We start from the raw sequence: 23,187 nt of genomic DNA, 5'->3' as shown, positions 1-23,187 counted from the left end.
AAATATAAATTTGTTTGGAAAAAGTTAGAATATGAATATTATTTCCTGAAATAGAAAAATCGGATAAAATTCTACTTTTAAATTGGTTAGCAAAATCAAAAGAGAATAATATTTCCTGACACATGAAAATTCCGTAAAATTCTAATTTCAATGTCCATAAACAAAGTTTTATTGAAACACAGCCATGCTCACTCGTTCTCATATTGACCATGATTGAGTTTGCCACAGAATGGCAGAGCTGAGTAACTGCAAAACATTTAACTCACAAATCCTAAATTATAGTCTTCCTTGATTCCAGAAACTCCATAGATACCAAAATCCACGGGTGCTTAAGTCCTTTATGTAAAATGGTGGAATATTTGCATATAACCTATGCACATCCTCCCATGTACTTTAAATCATCTAGAGATTACATATCACACCTAATACAATGTAAATGCTATCTCAACTGTTGTTATACAGCATTGTAGGGAATAGTGACAAGAAAAAGGTGTGTTCACGTTCAGTACAAATGCAGGTTTTGTTTTCTAATGTTTTCAATTAGTGTTTGTTGAATCTGCTGATGTGGAACCCACAGCTATGGAAGGCCAGCACTATACATTATCTGGTCCATTTCAGGGGGAGAAAATTGCCAACCCCTTGCCTAGACCAATAGATCCTTGGATTTGGAGATCAGAAGGATCATCCAGGCTGAAGACACATATTTGAAGGCATTTAAGCCTATACAATGAGAAGGGAAGAGGCTGAGACCAGACCCTGAAAACTTGGACATCTGAAGGTTAATTAGAGGAGATGACAAGAAGTAGCCAAGAGGTCAGAGGAAAATCCAGAGAATATATTTTGATGAAAGAAATGGAAAAGAAGGCATGAAGAGGGGCTGAAATTTCCACTGGTTGATGCTGCTGAGCAGTCAAATAATATGAGAATGCAGTCGAATGCACTTAGCAACAAGGAGGACATAGATGATCATCGTCCTGCAACTGCAGTCGAGCAGTGAGGAGGAAGCCATGGTGGAATGGTGTAAAGACAGGGTGGTGAGAATATGGGGCATGGCATTAGGAACTCAGCAGAGAAACAGAATACATCCATCCATAGAGAATATGGTGGCTAGATTTCATGTTTTGTCACTGTTGTTAGTTTTCACGTCAGAACCATCAGAAGGTATTTGGTTGGTAAAGGGAGAGGATGAAGATGTGGCCCTGTAGAAGCTTACTGGCAGAAGCCACAGAGCCCCACTTCCTGCCTGGCCCCTCAGCCACTGCTGCTCCCTCTCAGAAGTCATGGAAATAAGGCCTGAGAAGGGGAGTCCCCCCCTTGCCTTCCTCTGGCAGCAGGTGCAGTGGGAAAGGGAGGCCCTCTGGAGCCAGACAGCAAAGCTTGAAATTCTGCCTGGCCTCTTACTAGCTGTCTGACCTTAGCAGATGACCACCTCTCACTCTCAGTTTCCTTGTCTGTGAAGTGGGTGATAAGCCTCCCAAGTTCACAAGACTTGTGAGGATCAAATGCAATGACATTCATCCACCAGCCACAGTGTCTAACACCTCAGAGGCCCTCAACAAATGTTAGAATCTCTCCTCCCCATCCCAAACCACTCCCAGCCCAGCTACTTTCCAGACTTTGTCTTGGAAAAAGAAAAAAAGAATCTTGGACACAAACTTGACCTACATTCCATGCCAAGTCTCCTGTCTTTCAGGCAGGGAAGAGAGGCAATTCCAGGGACACACTCAGCCAGCTGGCTTGGACTCAGCCAGATGCGTTGCTTTGGAAGCTCCCAGCTAAGGAAGAAATCTGAGGTTCCCTCTTCCAATCAGATTTCGGCATGAGCCCTCTGGTCACCTGAACTCTGGAAATTCTGGTCAAAACAGAAAGTCCTGGCCTATTTTGTCAGGATTCTGGTTTTGCAGGCTGTGTGTGTGTGTGTGTGTGTGTGTGTGTGTGTTATGGTGTACTGAGATTATACAGGATTGTTATCAGGACAACAATTTTTTACCTCTGGAGATTTTAAAGGGGACAAGGTAAGCAGTAGAAGATAATTTCTCTTTTCACTGCAGAGAGCCCACCGAGATTGACAGCCCGGCACAAAGGAAGGTGTGGCCAAGACCAGAGACATGGCCAATTGGGCAAGGGAGGCTGAGGTAGTGCCCACAGTTGACACACCTGTGGGGCACAGAGCCCCTGCCTCCTCTGGTCAACCTCTCAGGCTGTGACTCCAAGCATCCTGTCCTAAACTTCATCTCCCCAACTTGTTGTTTATGAAAGATAAAATGGATGTATTTCCCTAGCATTTCCATTTCAAAGCTGGCAAAGTGACTGCAGCCCCTGCTCTGTACTCAGTCGGGGAAGCATTTCATCATTTTCTAGGATAAAAATTCTGTTAAAGGGACAGACCAGGTTGGTCTTTCATCATGAGAGATCAACTCAGCAGGCCAGGAAGGGAGGGAAGAAACCTTTTGTTCTGAGAAGAGAATCAAAGTATCAAAGCCGCCTCCTGCAATTATTTAAATTAAATATTATGTTTCATTGAATGTAAGATATATAATTAATAAAGGTCCCCCACCCTTTTTCACAGTCTTACTGAGCTGCAAAGAGATCATTACCAGAACGAACCTCTCCCACAGCGCGCAGGATGACGGGTGTGCCAGTTGGTGTGCACCTATGTATGTGCCTGAGCCTTAGCAGTCACTTAAATGCAGTAAACTTGCCCAAGCCAGCTTAAGTAAAAGAGGATTTATTATAAGAAACCGGAACATCTCATTATAACAGATAAGATGGTCAGTTTCCCTGCTCTGCACTCGCCAAGTGGATCAGACCCTCCCCCTCACTGATAGCCACAGTCCATGGAATCAGGACATCTGACCCACACTGAGTCAGTTCCTGGTCCTATAACCAGAGGGCATGTCTCAAAGACATATGCCAATGTTTGAATTATGTACCACCTTAACACAGGGGTTCTCCAAACTCCACATACCAAAGGATCACCTAGGGCATTTGTTAAAAATATAGTTTCCTTGGCTTTCTCCCCAAAGACTCAGGGCTCTGAATTTTAATAAATGCTCCAAGTGATTTGAATGCAGATATTTCTGTAAGACAGAGGTACATTGTGGTGTGGGGTCAGGAGAACTTTACTGCCCTAGAGAATTGAAAAAAAAAAAAAAAGGCAGACCTGCTGTCTTGGCTAAAGATGGCTTCCAGTTTCCAGCTCCAATTCCTTGGAAGGCCATTCCTGTGTTTCTGCCTTCATGTTCTATGGATACCTGATTCCTAGGAAGCTGTAAGTTCATTGTTGCTTTCTGCCAACCAGTGAATCCCTAAAAGCATTCATGTTTATGAAGCCAAGGGCAAGCAACCATCTGGCTCAATTAGCCATGGCCAGTAGAAGAGAGGGGCAGGACCCCCTGCTACAGACATAGACACTATAATCCATCTCTTCAGCAGGTGCAAGGGCAGGTCCTTTCTAAGAAAGGGGTGTTGTCTGGGAAGACGCCCCAAATGCATCTAGTGGACACTTCTGTGCGTGTGGGTATTCTGGGCATTTGAGTGCCTGTGTGTGTGCACATGTGCACGATTCTGGGTCTGCTGCCTTGTGAGGCCTGGGGATGGTATTTTCTCAGAGAACAAAATTATAATTGTGAGTGGGTGTGTGTTACTGAATCAGACAGTGCGTGTAGTGGGAGAGAACCCAGCCAAGCTGCATTCTAGGATATAATTGTCCACACCAGAGACTCATTAACTGTATCACTGCATTCTCTAACATATACCAGGACTGTATTTAAAAATGAGCTTCTTAGAGAGTAAGAAAGCCCTGTTATTCAAGAAGGGAACAGGGAGGGGATATTCCAGACCATCTGGAAAAGAAAAGGTGTTAAGCCAAACATGTCACTCAGGATGACCTGGGGGCTAGGCAGAGACAGACAGGGTCCGCCCCAGACATCCTAAGCAGGGAACAGGTTCAGTCTCCATGATGTGGAAAGCAAAGTCAGAGCATGGGCAATGTGATCCCAGAGCCAGGAGATGGTAAGGACACAACGTCCCTTGTACAAAGTCCCTAGGGAGTTGAGATCCCCATCAGCGATCAGAGGAAGAATTCTAGTCCTGTGTCAACAGGAAGAGTTTTAGACCTCTACCTTCATGGGACTTTTGCAGCATTTCAGGGCACTTCTACATATCTGACAGTTGCCACAATAAATTTCTCATTACAAGCCAGAGAAAAAAAGAAACCTCTCCTTCCCAGACACTATGTCCTGCCCCGCAGCACTGCCCTGTACATCTCTGATCCCATGCATTACTTTCTACCTCCTGCCTTATCCTGTGATGTCTATGGGAGAAATCCATCATCCCTCCCCGACCTGTGCATTCTTTGGTGGACACCTTCAGTCCCCTACCCAGATTCCCCTTGCATCCCCTTTCCTGGTGCAAGTTCCCACCCTGCAGCTTCTCTGGGCTTTCCTACTAATCATTTACAGCTGCAACCTTCTCCAAGCACTTGTCCTTGGGCTCCTGGAGCTGCTGCACACATATCCACATATTCAGAGTTGGCATCTAGAAATGCCTACAAGTTTAACCCCCACCATTCCCACCCTCCAGCAATGATGGACTGGTACAGGAGTAGGAAGCCCAACCTCCCTTGCCCACTTAGGTGGAAACTCTCAGAGGCAATTTACACACCAGAGTTCCCCAAGGGATCAAGCAGAGATTCAGACTGTCTGAATTCCCTCTCTGCATTGACTTCTCCCTTCCTCTTCTGACACTGAATCCCCCCACCCCTTCACTTCATTGCACCTCTCTCTTCCCAGTCTGACACTGGTTTTCCCCCTGCCCTTCCAAGAATTTCTCCTTGGAATACTTTGCTCATAAGTCACCTGCATTCAAATCTTTGGCTCAGAGGCTGCTTCTGGGAGAATCCTCTTGCAGTGTCCCAGCTGGGAAACCGCAGCCCCAGAGAAGGCAGCTGAGTGTACCAGGGGACGTCACCTTCCTTTGCCAGAGCTGATCCATGCAGGATGCAGGCCTACCTCATGCAAAGCCAATTAAATTCTTCTCTGGGAATATAGAATAATGACATAGAGACCATTAGTAAACCATGGTCAATGGACCTTGAAGGTCATGAGGACCCAGGAGCTTAGACCACCATCTTGTGGTAGCCATGATATAGATGAATAAGCAAGCCAAAAAGACTAGAAAAACTGATGCACTGAAAGAAGCAAAGATTTCAAGAAGGGGGAGAGAGAGAGAGGGTGAGCTGATTGACAGCTACAACCCTCACAGTTACCTGAGTCAAATGAAATAGAAAATCTGAAGACATACAAAGGTATTGAATTAGTAACTATAAAACTTACAGAAAAGCCCAAGCCTAGATGGCTTCAGGGGTGAATTCCACTAAATATTTAAAGAATTAAATGAATCCTTCACAAACCCTTCTAAAAAAATAGAAGAGTGAGAAATACTTCCTAACTGTTCTACATAGCCAATATTATCCTGATACCAAAACCAAAGACAGGATACTGAAAGCAAATCATAGACCAAAATTCCCTATGAACATAGATGCAAAATTCTCAGCAAAATACTAGTAAACTGAACCTAACAACATATAAAGAAAATACCATTGCTAAGTTGAATTTATTCCAGGAATGCAAGTGTGGTTTAATATTAGAAAATGTAATCTGCTATATTAATATAATAAAGGATAAAAATCCCATGATCTGCTCAGTAGACTGAGAAAATGCATGTGACAAAGTCCTGCACACTTTCAGGATAAAACCACTCAAAAAATTAGGGACAGAAGAAAACTTCCTCAACAAGATAAAGAATGTTTGCAAGAATCCCACAGTTAACCTACCTTAGAGGAGGAAACACTAAACATGTACCCCTAATATCAGGAACAAGACAAGGGTTCTGAAAAAATCTCATCATGAGATCCCCACTCTCATGAGGTCATGCAAACCTACTAATCTCTTCAAAACCCCACCTCCAAGTTCACAGTGTGTTAGGTCTCTGAGATAGAATTTCAGGAGAACACAAGTCAAAGTAGATAAGACACCAAAGACATAAGTGCTAAAACAGTGTTTTTTTTAAATGTCGTGTTGAATGCTTGGTCACCAGCCTATGGCACTATTGGGAGGTGAGGAAACCTTTAGGAGGTGGAGCCTAGTGTTTGAGAACCACAGCCGAAGGGGCCCCAGCAAACTTCCAGCTGCCAGCAAACTTCCAGCTGCTAGCTGATGATTGGCTCACAGTGGCCCCAGCAAACTTCTAGCTGCCAGCTGATTGGCTCCTCTGTGGTGATGCTCATTGGGCTGTTTCCCCGCCCTTTCAGACCACGGAGCTGCTCATTGGGGGACTTTTTTGGCTCCGCCCACACAACCCAGCCAATTGGCCTCAAGAGCAGGAGGAGTGGTGGGGGGGTTAAGAGGCTTGTGGGAAGCCGGTGGTGGCAGTTGGGCTCTGAGGGAATTCCTGGAGAGCTCGCGTGGTGTGGCGTGTGTGTTCTAAAAATAAAGTTCATTTCTGCTTGACAAGTGGCTTGTGAATTGTGCCCAGCCAGACTGCGGCACTAGTGGAATAAAGTCAGTGGTGGTAGGTCATTGAGGGGCTGAAGGGGGTGTTGAGACCCAGCCCCTTCCTTTCTCTCTTTTCTTCCCAAGAGCCATGGAGTAAACAGTTTCCTTTGCCACACACTCCTGCTGTGAGGTATCGCTTCCCCATAGACCTCCGCATGGGGCCAATTGATCATGAACTAGAACCCTTGACACCATGAGCCAAAATAAACCTTTCCCTTTATGAAGTGGACTATCTCAGGCATTTTGTCATGATGACGGGCAGCTGACCAACACACTCTTCCTCTCCTCTCCCTGACTGGGATCTGTCCATTTTCCATGACTTTTATCTTCCGCTTAGAGGGCTGCATTTCCCAGGTTCATGTGTTAAGTGGTTTCTGACTGTATTTGATCACTGGGGATCATGAGCAGGAAATTGGGGGTGAAAGGGAACCAGGCTATTTCTCCCTGCCCCCTGCTTTAACAGAATTTTTGGTGGTTGCTGTGTCTTTTCTATTTCTTCAGTTCCTTCCAGGCAAGTCTGCTGTGGTTCCAGCTCTCTGGATAATCCTCCGGTCTAGGGGTGATGCTGTTTCCTTCTGCTGTCAATCATTTCGGTTGTCCCACTGTCCTCTGATTCCTTGACCCTTCTTTCATATGGTTCACAGACTCGCTACATGAAAGTCCCTTTGTTTTAAATGTTCAAGAGGTTTCTGTTTCCAGTTACACCCTGATTGATTCAATTCAGAATCAGACAAGGTTTCACGATAGGGTGAAGAAGACAGGAGTCTGAAGCCTGTGAGCCTAGGAAAGAAATCTGGATTATAGATGAATTGGAGAATCATTGACACAGAGGTGGTGGATAAAACCTGAGCCCAGGGAAGGATAGAACCTCAGGAGCAGCAAGACTGATCACACAGCAGGTAGGAAGCCCCATTGCCTCATGAAGCACCCTGTCCCAAATCAGTGGAAAACACTTTTTTAGAAGGAATTAAACTCCACCTTGCTGTCCTGTGCACCAACTGTGACTACACATTGAATCTAACACTTTTCCATGTGCCAGCCCTTTAACTTTTCAATGAGACATATCTTGCACCCTCCTATATCCTCTCTAAGAAAACATCTCCACACTATGTTTGACAGGGCAAGGTTTCTGGGGCCCTTGCTCTTCTGACCCAGTTATTTTACCCTAACACGCTCCCAGTGTTCATGACAGACAGGTTCCTAGGGCAGAGCACAAGTCTCAAGATATCACATCTCCCTTGCTGCATTTGTTATACCACTATTGATACATCCAAGGCTGAATTCATTGTGGAATTGTGAGCCAACTCATGGATTTGCAGACATGTCAGAGAATGGGAGGAAGGACAAGGCTATTTGAGCTAAACTTGCCCGTTCCTACTGTGGTTGTTGGTAACCCAACACATATTACAATGTCTTGCACTTTGCCCACCTCCACTCCATAGGTTGTGAAATTTTCCCACTTTCCAGTAGCTGGGGATGAGAGGTATATATAACAGTGCTGACCAATTAAATATTAATGTAAATCTGTTGGGTGCTTCTGAGAAGGTTTTTTCCTAAAAACAGAGACATGTCTCTGGAGCTATCCTTTCCTGGTCCCATCTGCCTTTAACACAGTTATTTACTGTGAGAGGAATGCCCACAGAATCTCAGAGGGACACGCCTGACAGAGTTAGGCCCCTGAGTCAATATGGGCCACTCCCATCTGTGGGTTTCCTGTTGTGTTAGAGAAAAAGTCTGAACCAATCCACTGGGGAAAGATAATTTCCATTTATATTACAAAGAGTTAATATCCCTAATATTTTAAAGGTCCTGAAATAGGGAACACAACTATATAGAAAAATAAGCATGGGGGGCTAGGATTGTGGCTCAGCTGTAGAGCGCTCGCCTAGCACAGGCAGGACCCGGGTTCGATCCTCAGCACCACATAAAAATAGAGGCATTGTGTTGTGTCCATCTACATCTAAAAAATAAATATTTTTTAAAAATTTAAAAAGAAAGAAAAATAAGCATGGAATATGAACAGAATATTAATTGAAAAATGCAAATGACTGTTCAACATAAGAAAAGATGCTCAGCTTTGCTCATTAGAGAAATATAACTGAAAACTGAGATTTCATTCTTACAAGATTTCATTCCTACAAGAATGGCAAAAATTAAAAATTCAAAACGTATGTGTGAATATGCCACAATGAAACCTAACACTCTGCATAATTGAGATGCACCAATAAAAAATTCAAAAATTTAACATCATACTCTGTTGCTGAAGCTCTGGGGAATAGATGCTCTCATACTTTGGTGGTAGGAATACAAAGTTAAACAATCTCTGTGGAAAAGAATTTGGCAATATTATCTCTACACTCATTCTTTGACTCAGCAATCTTACTTTTGGAAAAATATTCCAAATATATGATGGCAAAAACACAAAAAGATATCTTGCAAGTTTACTCATTACAGGATCATTACAGTGCAAAAGCCCCCACTCACCCACCTAACAATAGGGGATTTTTCAATAACAATGGCATATCTATATAGTGGAAATCTATGTAATTGTTAAAAAAAAAAACTAGAACCACTTCTATATACTACCAAAAAAAGGAGTTTCAAAGATACATATTTTAAGAAAAAAGACAGGAAACAAACAGTCATCCTTTTGGTATCTACAGAGGATTAGTTCCAGGACCCTTATGAATACCAAAATCCAAAATTCAAGTCCCTATAAAAAATGAGGCAATATTCCCATATAACATACACTCATTCTCTCATACTCTTTACATCATTATAATACCTAATATGATGTAAATAGCCATTATACTATACTATTTAAGAAATAAAGACAAGAAAAAGGTCTGTACATATTTGGTACAGATGCAATTATTTTTTTTTCCTCAAAATTGTTTTTATTTCCCAATGGTTGAACCTATCAATGCAGAAACTGCAGATAGAGTACTGACTATATAGTATACTACCATTTGTTTAAAAAGCAGTGGGGTAAAATTATATTTTTAATGGAAAGATAGATTACAACTTTTTTGTTGTTGTTAAAAAAAAATGATTACCTGTTGGGCATGGTGGAGCATACCTGTATTCCCAGTGGCTCAGGAGGCTGAGGCAGGAGATCAAGAATTCAAAGCCAGCCTCAGCCACTTAGCAAGGCCCTAACTTAGCAAGGCCCTAAGTAACTCAGCAAGACCCTGTCTCAAAATAAAATTTAAAAAAGGACTGGGGATGTGGCTAGGTGGTTAAGCACCTCTGGGTTCAATCCCCAGTACCTCCCCCCTGCCAAAAAATTACCTAAAGAGGGAAGAAAAAATAATGGAGGAGACAAGAAAACTAGGTTTTATTCTTCATAATTATAAAATTTAATTTTAAAATCAATCCCTAAGGGGCTGGGAATGTGGCTCAGGCGGTAGCGCGCTCGTCCGGCATGCGTGCGGCCCGGGTTCGATCCTCAGCACCACATACCAACAAAGATGTTGTGTCCGCCGAGAATTAAGAAATAAATATTAAAAAATTCTCTCTCTCTCTCTCTCTCTCTCCTCTCTCACTCTCTCTTTTAAAAAAAAATAAAATAAAATAAAATAAAATCAATCCCTAAAATGTCAAAACTGAAATGAAACAAGTAAGACAAAAATAAATCTCTGCCTCATTAAAATGATTTCTAATATGGGGTCAATTTTGCAATCCTGAAATAAATCCAATCATAACATATTATCTCTTTTATCCACTATGCAATTCTCTTTGCTACTATTTCATTTAGGGTTTCCATTTTGTTATTCGTTAGAGATTAGCCTTTATTTTTTCTTTCTCACACTATCTTGTCTTTTTCTTCTTCCTTTAATAAAGGCTATACAGTCTTATAAGCATTGTCTAAGTGTTCTATTTCTTTACCATGGAGGAATTTACATATTATTGGAAGTTTTGTTATTTTAATGTTTGGTAGAATTTAGCCACATAAAGCAACCAAAAGCAACAGAAAAAAAATATGTAAAACAATGGCTTTCAAGAAACTGGACATCAAGTAATGTGAGACAACTGTAAACAAAGTAAATCAATCAATTTTCCCAGGTTCCAGGACTTAAAATAGGAAGGGAGGACTCAGACGGAGCCTGGTACACACCCCAAATTGAGTAGAAGAGCTGAGAGTCTGAGAAGATCAAAAGTATTTCGAATGGAATGAAAATAAAACAGATAATTTCAAAATGTGTGGATACAGATAAAGCAGTGCTTTGAGAGAAATTTAAGCACAGACCCCCGTATTAGAAAAAAATAAAATGATCACACCTTCTACCTTAAGAGGCCTGTTACACCCAAAGAACACAGAAAAAAAAAAAACGAAAATCAGGAGACATATCAAAGAAATTAAAAAAAAAAAACAATAGAAAAATCAATGAAACCAAAAATGATTTCTTTAGAAGATAATAAGTCAATATAACTCCATCCAGGCTACTTAGAAAAAAGAAGGAGAAAAGACAGAATTTACCAACAGGAATGACAGAAATAATAACTACTAATAACTCAAAAAAAGATAATAAGGAGTATTGTGAAAAACTTTGTATTATGACAACTTAGATAAAATAGACAAATTCCTTGAGACACAAAATACCAAAACTCACTCAAGAGGAATAGCTCATATCTATAAAAGAAATTGAACTTGTAGTTTAAAAATTCTGACAAAGAAAATTCCAGCCCACAAGATATTATAGGAGAAAACAAATCTATCAAACATTAAGAGAAAAGCAACAACTTCTGCTCCAACTCTCAAAAAATTAAAGAGGAGGACATACTTCTAATGCCTTCTGTGAGTCTAACATTATTACCCTGACACCAAAACCAGACATCACAAAAACTACAGGCCAATATCCATAATGAGTATAAATGCATGAATCCCAAATAAAACTTTAGCAAATCAAATACAACAATATATATTTTTTTTAAAAAAATGATAGTACATCATGATCAATTGGAATTTATCCAAGGAATGAATGTTTGGTGTAATATCACAAAATTAGTATAATTCACCATATTGGCAAACTAAAAAAGTAAAACGCTGTGGTCATTACAATGGATGCAGAAAAAAACATTTGACGAAATCCAACATCCTTTTATCTTATTTATTTATTTCTGTTGTTCTTTTATCTTGTTTTTGCAGTTCTGGAGATTGAAGCGAGGCCCTGGCACATATTAGGCAAGTGCTGTTCTGATGAGCGATACCCCCAAACCCCAATATCCTTTTATGATTTTAAATAAAATCTCTTAGCAAAGTAGGAAGTAAAGAGATTTCTTCAGCTTCATAACAAAATCTATAAAAAATCTACAGCTAAAAAAATAAAAATAATTTTTTTTTTAAAAACCCTCACACTTAAAAAAAACCTCACACTTAATGATGCTAAATAGAATGCTTTTCTTCTAAGATCAGGGGCAAAGCAAAAATGCCTGTTCTCACAATTTCTGTTCAACAGTGTGTTGGAGGTCCTAGCCAGTGCAATTAGGCCAGGGAAAGAAAGAAAAGGCATCCAGTATTTATTTGTAGGTGGTATGATCTCCTATATAGAAAATTTAATGGAATCTACAAGAAAATTACCAGAATCAATAATAAGTTAGCAGAGTTGCAGGATTATGAGATCAATATAAAAAATCAATTATACCTCTAGATACCAGCAATGAACAATCAGAAGTTGACATTTTAAAAAATACCACTTACAGTAGCATAAATAAATATGAAGTGCTTAGGAATAAATCTGACAAAATATATGAAAGACTACAATGCTGAAAACTATAGAACATTGCTGAGAAAAATTAAAGTGGACCTAAATATATTAAGTGATACTCTATGTTCATGGGTTGGAAGACTCACTAAAATGTTAGAACTCTCCCCAAATTGATGTATGGGTTCAGTGCAATCCCACCCCAAATTCTAGTAGGCTTTTTTTTTCCTTAGAAATAGGCAAGGTGATTCTAAAATTCATATTGACATACAAAAGACCCAGAAAAGCCATAATGAGTTTGTAAAAGAACAAAGTTGAAGGAATAACACTACATGATCTTAAAATTTGTTATGAAGGTACAGTTATTAAGATATGCTTTATTTATATAAAGATAGACAAACAGATCAATGAAACAGAAAATTGAATCTAGAATTAGATTCCCACATACATGAAAACTGATTTCAGCAACGATGCAAAGGCAACTCAACAGAGAAAAGACAATCCCCTTGACAAATGATGTGTGAACAAATTGACTATCCGTACACAATCCATACCTTGCACCATTTGTAAAATTAACTCAAAATGAATCTTAAGTCTAAATGCAAACATTAAAACTGTAAAACTTTTCAAAGAAAACACAGGAGAAAATCTTTATGAACTTGGATTAGATAAAGATTTCTTATACATGGTACAATTGGTAAAAGAAAATTTGACAAGTTAGACTCCATCAAAATTAAGAATTTCTGCTTCTTTTTGAGAGCAACGCTGTTGCAGGTACACCGTGCTGCCCACTTCTGCTCCTGACTCACTGCTGTTCTCCCTTGCTGAGGAACGAGTGGGTCAGGAAGCCGCACCATGGTGTTTAAAAACACCAGAAAGACACCTGTGGAACCAGAGGAGGCAATTCATCGAATTAGAATTACCCTTACCAGCCACAACGTGGAATCGCTCAAGAAAGTGTGTGCTGACTTGATCAGAGGCACAAAGGGAAAGAATCTCAAAGTGAGAGGACCTGTTGGCTTGCCTAGCAAGAGAATCACTACACGAAAAACACCTTGTGGTGAATGTTCCAAGACATGGGATCCATTTCCAGATGAGAATCCACAAGCGACTCATTGACTTGCACAGCACTTCTGAGGTTGTTAAGCAGATTACTTCCATCAGGATTGAGTCAGGAGAGGAGGTCGAAGTTACCAAGGCAGATGCCTAAGCCTGCTGTTTTAATAAATCAATTATCAGTTGTTAACAAAAAAATAAAAAATAAAAATTTCTGCTCTTTGAAAGACTGTTGAGAGAGTAAAACCAGATGGGGTAGTTCTTACTTATGATCTCAGCTACTTAGGAAGGTGGCCAAAACAGGAGGATCACAAGTTCAAGGCTAGCCTCAGCAACTTAGCAAGACCCTCAATAATTTAATGAGACCTTGACTCAAAACAAAAAAAAATAAAAATAAAAAAGACTGAGGATATGGTTCAGTGGTACATCACTCTGGGCTGAGAGAGAGAAAAGCAGAGAGTAAATGAAACACAGGCTTCAAACTGAACAAAAAAGTCTGTGAATCACATATCCTAAGAAATCTAAAAACCAAAAAATATGAAAACAAACAACTAAATTAAAAATGGGTAAAAAACTTGCACAGATACTTCACCAAAGAAGATATATATGTAGCAAATAAACACATGGTGATTTTCAATGTCATTAATCATTAGGGAAAAAAATTAAAACCACAATGAGACATCGCTACACAACTCTAATGGCTAAAATTTTAAAAACTGACCATACAGGGCTGGGGTTGTAGCTCAGTGGCTGAGCTCTCACCTCACATGCATGAGGCACTGGGTTCAATACTCAGCACCACATACAATAATAAATAAATAAAACAAAGATATCGTGTCCATCTACAACTAAAAAAAAAAAAATTAACAAAAAAAGAAAAAAAAACTGACCACACAAAGTGTTTACAATGGTGGGGAGAAACTGGAACTCTCACACACTGCTGGTGGTAATGTAAAATAGTGCAACCACTTTGGAAAATTATGTGTTGGTTTCTTAAAAAAGGTAAATAAAAGCCTACTATATGTTCCAACCTTTTCAATTCTACATTTTTACCCAAAAGAAATGAAAGCATATGTCCATGCAAACACATATAGATCAATATTGAAAGGAGATTTATTTGTAACAACCAAAAACTAAAAATGACTCAAATGTCCATCAACAAATGAATGAATAAAGAAATTGTGGTATAACCATACAATGAAATACTACTCAGCAATTAAAAGAATGAACCATTGATGAATACAACAACATAAATGAAACTCAGTATAATATACTGAGTGAAAGAAGACAGACAAAAAAGAATACTACTGTATGATTCCACTTACTTAAAATTCTAGAAAACAAAAAAATTCTAGAAAACAAAAACTACTCTAAAGTGACAGAAAGCAATCAATGGTCGCCTGGTATGGTAGGCAACCTTTCAAATGGCTTCCTAAGATTGCCACCTCCTGGTATAACTCCTTCCCCTTGTGAGTGGGCTGGATTTTGGAGTGATTCATTTCCAATAAACAGAAAGTGGTAAACATGATTAGATGTAATTTTTAAGATTAAGAAATAGTGACTTTCATCTTCCTGGCTGATGTACTGTACTGTGCCCACCCTCTCTCCCCGCTCCTCCCATCCTCTTTGAAGAGATGGACTGCTATGTTGTGAGTTGCACTAAGAAGAGGTCCATGTGGCAAGTAACTGAGTGAGGACTGTAGCCAATAGCTAGTGGGAAGCTGAAGCCTTCAGTTCAACAGCTTGTGAGGAACTAAATCCCTCCTTGAAAGAACTATCTCCCCAATCAAGCTGTCAGATGAGATCACAGCCCTGGCCAATGCCTGGGTCACAACCTTGAGGCAGAGGCCCTCATGTCAGTTAGACCCACATTCTTGACCCAGAGAAATTGATAAATGATAAATGTTTGTTGCTTTAAGCTTATTTGTTACAGAACAATAAATAATTAATACATCTCTAAATGGAGAAAGTATAAGAGGCAAGAGAGAGGGATTGCAAATATATCTTTTGGAGATAATGGATATGTTCATCACATTGATTGATATGATGGTTTCATGGTTGTACTCATAATCAAACTTAGTAATTTATACACTTTAAATATGTGCAGTTTATTGTTTAGTGATGATACCTCAATGAAGCTGTTATATAAAAGATTGCTACAAGATCAAGAAGAAGACTAAGAATACATCAATGGACTCAGTAACATGGAGGACATTGGCCAAGGATGATCTGCAGTCTGGATTTGCCCAGGACTGAGGTAGTTCTTGGAATACAAGACTTTCAGTTTTAAAACCCAGGAAAGCCCAGACACACAGAGATCAGCTGGTTACTGTATTGATAACACTAACAAGAATGACAGGGGCGTCCACTAAGGAAGTCAATGACAACCTGGACAAATGTTGTTTGCCTGGAATGCTAAAAGGAACAAAACCTTGTAGAATAGGTCAAGACAGAATGGGAGAAGAATTATGGACACTGAATACAGTTATCCCTCTGTATCCATGGGTGACTGGTTCCAGAACCCTCTTGGATACCAAAATCCATGGCTGCTAAAATCCCTTATATAAAATGGAATAGTATTTGCATATAACCTAAGCCCACTCTCCATAATAATTTATTCCCAGATTGCTTAGAATACTTAATACTATGTAAATCGTGTTATACTGTATTCCTTAGGGAATAATGACAAGAAATAAGTCTGGCCAGGCATGGTGGCATACCGCCTGTAATCCCAGTGGCTCAGGAGGCTGAGGCAGGAAGATCACAAGTTCAAGGCCAGCCTCAACAACTTAATAAGGCCCTAAGCAACTTAGTGAGATCCTATCTCTAAATTAAAAAAAAATACAAAAAGGTTTGAGGATGTGGCTCAGTGGTTAAGCACCCATGAGTTCAATCCCCAGCATCAAAAAAAAAAAAAAGAAAGAAAGAAAATAAAAAAGTCATGCATGTTATGTATAGTTTTAATTTTTTTTCAAGTATTTCTTTTTTTAAGAGAAAATTCTTTTTTTTCCCTGAGTATACGCAGTTGGTTAAATCCGGGGATGTGGAACTCACATACAGGGAGAGCAACTGTATAAACAACTCTTTTGAGAAGTTTTTTTGCAGGAACAAGGAGAGAATTGTGGTCATGGCTGGAGGGGATGTGAAGTAAGTTTTAAGATGGGAATCAATACAGCCTGTTTTGAGTGCTAATGGAAATAATCCAGTAGAGAGAAAGGTTGATAATGCTGCAGTATGCAGAGACGAGATAATCACACACCAGCCCTGCAGTAGAGGAGACCTACTTTACTTATCAAATCAGTTTCCACATGTGGCCTGAGGCTCTCTGCCAGGCCACAGAAGCTCCCCATGGGCCACGTGACACAAACAAAATTGTAAGTCCTTCCTTTAATTCTTAACAGTCAAGTGACTCATGCTTCTATCAACTCACATTTTTGGTTTACTAAAGGTTACTTACCAGGAACCTCATGTGTGAGTCATGGAAGGTTACTAACATGCAGTGTTCATGTACTAAAATTACCCAAGACTCCAATTGTGTCTGATTGCTAAGAAACCTGGCTGCCACACAGCTCCGAGCAATGTTGTCAAATTCCTACCTTCAAGCATACTTGCAGATGGCTAGAATTTCACAATGTTGGTGAAAAGCACATGGTCAATACTTCATCAGCGCTGCCCCTGAACTGGCCATGGTGTTTTTCATTATCGATGGCCTTGTTATTAGTCTCTTTTAGTTTAGCTTTAACATTATTCATGTAGCTTTTTGTAGGTTGTTAGGGTAGTTTCACAGTCTATAGTGATCCAGATTTGCATCAGTGATATTTGGCCTATACGTTTCTTATATCAGGTCTCAAAAGACTCTGTATGTTCCGCATTCAAATATGAATCACTCATATCCTTATTGTCTATAGAGGAACGTGTCGTGTGTGCTTACAAATATCAGCTACTTTGATAAATAAAACAGGCTGGGCACAGGGCTGCACACCTGTAATTCCAACTACTTGGGAGTTTGAGGCAGGAGGATCATGAGTTTGAGGCCAGCCTGGGCAACATAGCGAGAGCTGTCTCAATATAAACAGTGAAATTGGTGATTTATTTTGAAATTTATGGGGAATTATTTCATGGCATAAACTCCCTTAGTACATTCATATTCTACTACAATAACTAGTTAAGTGAATCATTTATATTGCTCGCAGCACCATAAATCTAACTGGTTTTATTTCTTTCCATCTTTCATAATCCTTGAGTTTTCCCTAGAGAAACTAGCATGGAAGGGAGGGCACGAAGTCACATCCTATCTGTGAGGGACACAATCAAAAGGTTCAGGAGCCCTGATCTAGAAGAAGTTTTTAGGCCTTCGTACCAGCCAGGCAGAGTTGACACCTCCCTCACATCGTGCCAGCTGCAGTTTTCCTGATTCCAGCTGGCCCCCACCAGTGCCCACAGCCACCCTTCCTTCTTAGGGATCAGCCCAGCATAATGAGCTGACTTTGCGACTCACGGATTATATAAAATCTGGGGTGACTTTTCTTTCTTTCTTTCTTTCTTTCTTTCTTTCTTTCTTTCTTTCTTTCTTTCTTTCTTTCTTTCCTTTCTTCCTTCCTTCCTTCTTTCTTTCTTTCTTTCCTTTTCTCCTGTGGCTCCTCTTTTTCCCTTCCCAAGATATTTACGACTCTAAATATAGCTTCCAACAGGTGTACACTGGAGCAGGGAGGCTGTGCTCCAGCTGTCCCCAGACACGTGACTTCTCTCCAACCAGCTTGCTGGAATCTGGGGCCCTGGGCACACACACTGGGTGAGAATGCCCCTGCTGGCTGATGGCAGGAGAGGAGGATGGAGGGACAGCTTCTCACTCCAGAAGCAAAGCTGAGCCCACAAGAGTGCGAGGTAGCCCCAGGGACGACTCTGGTTCATCAGGGAAGAAGGAAGCAGGTACTCTTTTCCCATTCGTGGGAGAGACTGCCAGATGTCAACTCTCTATCACCTTTTCCTTCTTTCTTATTAATGTCACCCTCATTGGTGGCAGGAGGAGCCTGGAAAAGAGAGAGCAAAACAAAAAAGCCTAACTAAACTAAACTAAAATCTTACATTTCCCAGCTTGTTCTGGCCAATAAGATGTAAGTTAAAGTTTTCCAAGAAAGAGTTACTTTCCTCTCTTCCTGCCTAGATCATGAGGAGTAGAACTATAGCAGCTATCTCGTGACCAAGAGGGAAAAGCCCAGAGAAATAGACTATAGACCCAACATCCTTGCACCCCCAAACCACCACCACTACCTCACTCTCTTGTTGTGTGTGTAAAACAGTCATAATCCTCACCAGTTCCATTTCTGCCATTCTCAACTGAACGAAAGTCCCAACTCATCAAACACCCTTTACCTGGGGCCCGGGGCTGTGGTTTATGACTGAGGCCAGTCCTGTTTGATGCCCTCCTCCCTCCCTCACTTCTTTCATGTCTTCCTCTCTCCTGTTCTCCTTTCTTCCTTCCCCATTGAGCTTCTTCTCTGCACTGACTTCTGGGCCATGAGCAGGGAAAGCGGGATGGAACTTGGGGTGGCTTGGGGAGAACCTGACACCTGTTCTGTGGGGTTGATCTTATCCTCGGAGCTAAGCCTGGGCTTCCTAGTTGCTGTAGAAGGCCCTCACTCTGCCTGTGGTTGGTTCTTTTCTCAGTGGGGCAGGAGGTGGGTGAGGGAAAAGGGTAAAACTCTGACTCTGAGTCAGACAGACTGGTGCGAGGCAGCGGGCTTTGCCCCTGTTGGCTGGGAGAGTTGGCTCAATTGCTCAGTGTCTATATGAGCTCTTCCACACAATGAAGAATGAAGAGATTTAGCAATAGGTCACTTTTAGTGGGCACCTGCTCTGAGAAGGTGGCTTTCAGGAGCTATTTTGGATCTTCAGAGCCAGTGTGCTTTTCAAACTTGAATGTGCAGAGTCACTAGAAGTCTGTTAAATTGCAGGTTTTGGTTCAGGAAGTCTAGGGTTTTGATGGAAGAATTCCTCACCATCCACCGTGGTTAGTACTTGAGTCCAAGGGAAACCTGTCATTCATGCTGGGGGAATGTGGGTGTTGACAAGGAGATGGGGGCACCATGATGAGGCTGTTTCTGGAAAAAAATTAGACCCATATTGATCAACACCAAAGTTTTGCTTATGACCCATGGTTCGGTGACCCCATTCAATTAGTATTTCCGTCATGTTCAAATAGACTTCCGGTTTGGGGCTCACCACCCTGGGCTCCTTTAGTAGCTAAAGCAAGTGCCGTCTTGATGACATTGTAATCTACATTAAGTCATATGTTATTTCCTCAATTACAGAACCAAAGTATGGGAATACAGAGCACACACAGCCTCACACCCATCCTTATCCTCTCTGATGTTTTCTTCTTAAGAAACAAACACATGGCTTCATTACCAACAAGCTCAGAATAAATTAATAGAAGCTGAAATCCGTGAAATTAGATTCACTTTTCTAATTAGCGGGAGGGTTCACAGATACCGGGCGGTCTTTATCACGGGTTCTCTTCTCAGGAAGGGGATTGCCATTCATGATCTCAGAAAATTAAGCCCTCCCCTTCTTACAGTCTACAAAGGAGTTTCTGATTGAAGTGTAAATGTGAATTTCCTTTGGCCACCTGGAAGATCATTTTGAAGTTGTGAATTTTGAGCAAATTCCTCATTAATTCCACTGGGTGGTTGGGAGATTGTGTGATACAGCAATTTCCATTTTCAAAGGAATTGTCTTTTCACTAATAATATCCTCAGATTAGTTGGCACCCTCTGCCATGGAGTTCAAAGTGATTTCGAGATTTTTTTTCATCTTTAAATCCCATATCTCAGAGAGAGGAAACAGGGGCCAGAAGAGAAGGCAACTGCCATCCAGACACTCAAGTGAATGAAGGAGGCTGAGGACGGGAGCCAGGGGCCAAGCAGAAATGAAGCAAGATGACCTGGCACATCAGTGGCAGCCCCCCAGCAACCCAACACATCCCACCTCATATTTTATTCCTTACCTCCAGCCAACCAGCCAATTATTTCCCAAAAATCTGAAATTTTCAGACCCACAGGATTCAAAGCAAAGACTCTAAAGTCCTGACCCTTCCTCTTCTAACGATTCACTAAATGACTTAAGGAGCAAAATGTTCCCAATAAAAGAATGGGTTCCCTGTCCACAACGGCTAAGTGGCCACTTTCCAGAAGTTCCTTCACTCATAAATCTCTTCAGTTATTTGACAAAATTTTAATGAGCACCTACTATGTGCCAGATACTGTCCTAGAAATATAGATGTGAATGAAATGGGGGAAAAATTGCCATCACTGGCGTTATTCTAGTGAAAAAGATAAACAATAAAAAAGAAAAAAAGTGAACTATAAATTTTGTCGAATGGTGCTAAGTGATAGGGTAAGAATAAAGCAAGAACATAGAATTTTAACTATCAGGGTGCATAAGGAGTTGAAATTTTGGTTGTGGTAATCGGGGAACACTGCACTGAAAGAGTCCAGGAAGAGAAGGAAGATCACAGTGAATGCTAGGGAGGGGAAGAGGGGGGACACAATCTGGGTGGAACATGGGAACAGATGTTTTCTCAGAATCTTTTAAAGTAAATTCACTCTTCTCTGCCTCTGCTTTTGCATCTGTGAAAGTATTCTTCAGAGGACTGACGAGGTTTGAAATGTTTATATATATACCCAGTGAAGCAGTATTCCCCTCTAAAATTCATGTTAACCCAGAACTTCAGAATACAACCTTATTTGGAAATAAGGTCCTTGCAGATATAATTAAGTGGATGTCATACCAGTTTAGAGCGGGACCTGAATTTAAGGAGTAATGTCCTTATAAAAAGGCCATGCAGAGGCACAGGAGACATGCCCCGGGAAGACAGCCATGTAAAGATGGAGGCAGAAATTGGAGTGACACAGCTACAAACCAAGGGATGCCTGCAATTGCCAGCCACCTCCAAAAGATAGGAAAGAGGCATGGAAGAAATTCTCTCTCAAACTCCAGAAGGATCCAACCCTGATGGCATCTTAATTTCAGATTTCTAATCTTCTGAACTGTGAAAGAATAAATTTCTATTGTTTTAGCAGCCCTAGGAAAACAATATCGATTTTGTACCAAGAAATGATATTGTAAGCCAGGCACGGTGGAGCCCACCTGTAATCCCAGGGGCTCGAGAGGCTGAGGCAGGAGGATCTCAAGTTCAAAGTCAGCCTCAGCAAAAAGTGAATCTATAAGCAACTCAGTGAGACCCTGTCTCTAAATACAAAATAGGTTCAGAGTTGAGTGCTCCTGAGTTCAATCTCTGGTACAAAAAGAAGGAGGAGGAGGAGGAGGAGGAGGAAAAGGAGGAGGAGAAGGAGGAGAGAAAGAACGTTGCTATAATAAATGCAGAGATGATTGGTAGAAATATGGACATTAAAGGATATTCTGGTGAAAGTTCTGAAGAGAGCAAAGAGGACAATAGAGAAAACTTCTATCATCTTAGAGAAAACACATGTATTAGTGAACACAATACTGGTAGAAATGTGAACATGAAAGATGTCTCTGGTGATGTCTCAGATGGAAATGAGGAGCATTGCTATTAAAGACTGGAGGAAAGTGACCCTTGTTATAAGGCAGCAGAGAACTTGTGAATTGTGCTGTAGTGTTGGGTAGAAAATAGAATTTATAGGTTGGCAAACTTGGATATTTAGCTGAGAAGATTTCCAAGCAAAATACGAAAGGTGCAGCCTGGCTTTTCCTGGATGCTTATGGTAAAATGTAAGAGGAAAGAGAAATTTAGAAGGAAATAGTAAGCAAAGAGGAAGCAGGAGGGCTTGATTATTTGTCAAGTTCTTAGCCTACCCATATTATAAAAGATGCTAAGGCCTGCTCTGGAGAGAACACCTGGGATTTGGCTTGACAGGTGACTCACAGATCCAACCAATCCTCTCAGCAGATGCCAGAAATACAGATGAGGTAATCCAGGAAGGATCTGTGGAGAACTCTCTTGTCTGCTGTCATGGATCCTCTTGACAGACAGAGAAGACTCACAAGAAGATTTTGAAAATGTCCTACCACCAAAAACCACCAGCTTGGACGAAGGAAACAGAGACAGATCAAAAATGAAGGCAGGTTCCCAGAACTCTGGGTTTCTACAGGCAGGACACAAGCCAAGAGAGCTACTCAGTTGTTAAAATGTGTTACCCTGTCAATAAAAGAAAGGATGGTGTTGAAGGTGGCATAGAAACCAGCAAGGCTGCCTATGCTTCCCATAAAGAAAGTGGCATCCAAAACGTCAGAACCCTGAGCGGCAATTCTTATTGCCCACACTTTTTGTTTGTTTATTTATTTGTTGTTTTTACAGTACAGGGGTTGGACCCAAGAGCACTGTACTGCTGAGCTACATCCCCAGCCCTTTTTAAAATTTCCAGACAAGGTCTGGCTAACCCAAGCTGACCTTGAACTTGCAATCCTTTTGCCTCAGCCTCCTGAACAGCTTGAGTTACAAGTGTAACCTGGCAAAAGAAAAGAAAAATCAGGGGACCACAAAGCAGAAACTGGGGTGACTCCTCAGCTGTAGTCCTTGGATAGAGCTCACATTGATCCAGAGACTGGTGGATTTAAAAAAAAAAAAAAAAGTTATTTCAACTTGTTATGGTTTAGACATGAGTTGTCCCCCAAGGTGAAATGATTGGATCGTGAGCGCTGTAACCTGATCAGTCTGTCCTAGGCCAGCAACTGTAGGCAAGTGGCACGTGACTGTAGGAGGTAGGTCTCTGGGGGCCTTGGAAGGGTTTGTCTTCCCTGTGGCCCCTTCGCCCTCTCTCTTCTCCCTGCTTCCTGGCTGCCATGTCCTTAGCAGCTTCCCTCCACCACCCCCCTCCACTGGGATG

General features: G+C 41.1%; 1 long non-coding RNA gene and 1 pseudogene across 2 annotated transcripts in view; one reads left to right on the top strand and one right to left on the bottom strand.

Moving 5' to 3' along the window:
- The window catches only part of LOC113182028 (uncharacterized), a 111,320-nt gene that overhangs the window by 39,931 nt on the left and 48,202 nt on the right, over positions 1–23,187 (bottom strand). Inside the window, exon 1 of one of the 2 annotated variants that reach the window (XR_003300662.2) lies at positions 17,817–17,876. The exons of the other annotated variant lie outside the window; for it this stretch is intronic. This is a non-coding gene — a long non-coding RNA (uncharacterized LOC113182028). Of the gene's footprint in view, positions 1–17,816; positions 17,877–23,187 lie in introns of those variants that run through there. 2 annotated transcript variants of the gene reach the window in all.
- Positions 13,118–13,472, top strand: LOC113182027 (small ribosomal subunit protein uS10 pseudogene; annotated as a pseudogene).

This window comes from Urocitellus parryii, chromosome 6 (genome assembly GCF_045843805.1).
Source record: "Urocitellus parryii isolate mUroPar1 chromosome 6, mUroPar1.hap1, whole genome shotgun sequence".
NCBI lineage: Eukaryota > Metazoa > Chordata > Mammalia > Rodentia > Sciuridae > Urocitellus > Urocitellus parryii.
The sequence above is the reverse complement of the archived record's forward strand: the minus strand, read 5'-3'. Positions and strand labels throughout refer to the sequence as shown.